The sequence below is a fragment of the Ipomoea triloba genome, chromosome 12 (assembly GCF_003576645.1).
Source record: "Ipomoea triloba cultivar NCNSP0323 chromosome 12, ASM357664v1".
Taxonomy (NCBI): Eukaryota; Viridiplantae; Streptophyta; class Magnoliopsida; order Solanales; family Convolvulaceae; genus Ipomoea; species Ipomoea triloba.
The window spans coordinates 19,505,484-19,509,215 of NC_044927.1; the positions used below are offsets into that span (position 1 = coordinate 19,505,484).

Here is a 3,732-nt window from a genome sequence, read left to right on the forward strand (position 1 = left end):
ACAAGGCTTGCGGCGACTCCACGAATTGCGGCGATCCGGCAAGCTACGTGCGAATCGGGACTGCGACGTGCGACGCCTGGATGGCTGCAACTACTACGATTTCAACCACAAGTTATTCCTATGAATTTACGGACAAAATTGATCCTAAATTAGTATAAATAGGGACGTATCTTTTAAGTAGAAATGAATCAAGTTTTTACGAAAGAATTTCTTTTATCTTTGTAAGCGCTCCCTACGATGTACTGTTGAGTTCTTATTTTTCCAATTCAAGGATTACTGAAGTTTGATTCTACAAGACCAGTGAGATTTATTTAGCTTAAATTCTTCTTTGCACCTTATTATCTATATATCTTCTGTTATATTCATATGAATTATTGCTTGGTTAATTGTTGCAAAAGGGCACATTGTTCAATTATCAAGTTAATAAATTGCTAGTTAGAACCTTGAATCCATAATTGTTTTAAGTGTTCTAATGTTGGTAGCAAATAGCACAATTTGATTATATATTGATTTTCAGTTTGTGTTATGAAGATATATAGTCTAGCTTAAATGAACCATGCTTGTGAGTTTGTTGGCTAGGATTGGTAGTCTTTCTAATTCTTTTAATGCTGCTAGTAAATTAAATCCTAAGAGCTTGTGTGATACCCCGGATTTAGTTCATGCCTTGAACTCCAGTAATTATTCTTACCATGCGATTAATTTTATTAAGTGGGCTCCGTTTCTTTAAATAGAGATATATTCCATACTCTAATTTATTTAATTAATAAAATGGCCCAATTCCTTGATTTAATCTTGTATGGATTTTCCATTGGGTGTTTTCATCTCTTATGGTAAATTAATTATCTAATGGCCCAATCCTTGAAGGACCATGTTTTATATTCATTGAATTAATATTTAATTGGGTAGCACATCCCTTTTGGATGAGCTCATACTCCATTCTAACACCCTAATGTTATATACACTATGTATGTAATGATTTCCAAGATTCATATAAAAGATCATAATAATGATTTCCTAGCCTCTTTTCTTCTCCTGCAAAAGACTTCCATCCCCACTTTTATTTCCAAAAACCCTACCCACACACCATCCTCTATCTTAGAAAGATTTCAAGAAAGGTTGTTCTTTTAGGAAATATGGTGCTTCGGTAAGTACTACTCTTTAGATAGATTGCATTTCTTCTCATGATTTCTTAGTCTTTTATAAGTTCTTATTATTTCTTCTTTGGGGTTCTTGGGGTAAAGATGATCATGGAGGTGATGGTGATTTGAGGGATTGAGCATAGGAGAGGTGATTGCTTTGGATTGTTAAAGCTCCAAGAGGTAATCTTCCATGTTACACTAAAACCTACTTTCACTCATGAATATATGACTATTATTTGGTGTTGTGGAATCCTGTGGAATTTCTTAGGGTTTAGCCTTTGATTTGTTGGATTGTTGAACCTATATTGTGGATCTTTGGACTTTTGTTCATTATCCTTGCATCTTGATGAGTATGAGTATTTATTGTTATGGATTCCATGTATTATTTGGCTTCTGAGATGTGTAATCTGTGTAATCTAAACATCTTTCGTATTCTGAATTAGATTATCGTGTATTCTGTTCTGGTCTGGGAGTTGGTGCTTTGGGGTTACTCTTGCGGTGTATTCCAGCGGTATAATGTGTCCCGCTGGGGTCTTCCGGAATGTGACTGTGGAGTGAAGTAGCGGACCGAAGGGTTCCGCGGTGGAGTTCCATGTTCTTGTAATTGTCATTCAACACTTGTAATTGTCATCATTAATATTAAAGTTAATTTCACAAGTAAAAAACTAGATTTTCAACAAGAGAACTAACCTCTTTGGGTATTGAAAAATGCAGAGTTAAGAGCGCACATTAAGGATATCATAGCGTTTACAAGAGGTTCAAACAGCATTTAGCAAAGTATCAATGTTTTGAAAAAGTAAAGCAACACAAAAAATGTTTGAGTTTTGAACTCAACTTTGAAACTCCATAGCTATGGTAAGAAGAGAGGAAAAGTTATTTAAAAAAATAGGGCTTTTTCAAATCTCGATTTGCACTCTTGCTGTTCGGTTTGCATTTTCGGTTCTCATGAAACAAGGAGTTATTAATTTTTTTAATTATATTTTGATAATTAAAATTTTTCTATTTATTCTTCTCAAAATTTTGTTTCCTATTTATATGTTGATCCCTATTATATTTATTTTAGTGGGAAAGCATACCTCTGCCACTAGCCGGCGGTGGACCTTTCGCGAGTCTATCATCGGTTGCTTTTGCATGGTTTACAGAGATTTGCCGAAATGTCTTTTGGTCTTTCGGTTGAGGCTTGTCTTTCAAAAGTTGTGGATGATCTTCCGGAATAGTACCTTTATCATTGTATAACCCTTCCATTGAAATAACTCAGAGTAATCAAATTCTCGTCACTATTTATTTCTTAACGGTTGTAATCGTTGTAACCTTAGCTATTATTTGCAAATTAAATTGTCTATTATGGGGAGGTTAATTTTTTTTTTTCATGTTAATGCTAATTTGACCACTTCTACTAGCCTATAAATATCGTGGTTGGGCATATGGTTTCACAACCTTATGAAATTTGTTGTCTCTTTCTTGAAAATTTCTAATATCCTCTCAAATTCTGTGCTCTTGTCCTTGTTCTTGTTTGCCTTTCTAAATTTATTTAAGTGCTCAACTAACTTATCGTGAAGTCATTTTATATTGGAAAGCTTAGGCTACAATGTTCCTGACATCTTTGGGAGGTATCAAATAAGATTTTAAAGAAAGTGTGCGCTATACACGACTCGAATTTCGTTTGCACATGTTATTTTTGAAAAATACCGAACACTTGTAACTCACATAAGAGATCAGAGAGATAAATTACACTAAAAAAACCATGAACCATATTTTACGAACTTGATCAAAAGAATATTGATAATATATAATTAATTTGGTAACTATCAAATATAATAATTATGCTCCACGCTTGACTACCTCTTTGGAATTGTATGATTCTTTGCGCTTGGTGAATTGGTTCATGCCTTGTAGACATGCGATACGCTACAGGACAAGAAGCAAGTTGAATACACAAAATCTTGACGAATCGTAGTTGTTTGAAGTGATGGCTTTTCACTCTCTTTCAAACTAGAGTTTACATCAATCAACATTTTTAATTTGATTTTTAGAGATTTTTTAGATAGATTTATTGCATATTAGGATTCTTTTACTTCAGTTTTCTGTTTTTCATCTTCTAATTATTACGGAGTATTTATTATCCACCCTTACTAGCTCTATATTATATTTTATGGTTTCCTAATGTACAAGTAAATATTTTATATGTTTGTCTTTCTATAATTTTTCATTTATATATTTAAAAAGAGAGAGAGAGAGTTTCCCGATCTAATTTCTAAGTTTTTCTAATTTTAATTCTCACATTTTTTATTTTCCAAATGAAAAAGCATGCACTTAAATATTTTTTTTTAAAAAGAAAACAAAAGAAATCAATGTTTGATAACAAGGTAATTGTGTATTGAAGTAGTTGGAGTTATTGAAAAAAAAAACAATGTTTGGAAACTATGGGTACCACGTATGCATTGCTATCAAAATAATAATAATAATAATTTTTTATAAAATAGGGATACCACATATTCAATTGCTATCATCGCGTAAGTGAATAATATTTCTATAAATAGACATATTCTATGTATTCTATAACTTTTCATTTATATGTTATATATATATAGAT

The 3,732-nt window shown here is 32.3% G+C and overlaps 1 long non-coding RNA gene across 1 annotated transcript; it reads left to right on the forward strand.

The window, feature by feature from the left end:
• The first annotated feature begins 1,590 nt into the window (after positions 1–1,590).
• Positions 1,591–2,585, forward strand: LOC115997964. The gene is made up of 3 exons (XR_004093814.1): positions 1,591–1,739; positions 1,854–1,994; positions 2,203–2,585. It is a non-coding gene; the product is annotated as an uncharacterized LOC115997964 (long non-coding RNA).
• The last annotated feature ends 1,147 nt before the right edge of the window (positions 2,586–3,732 follow it).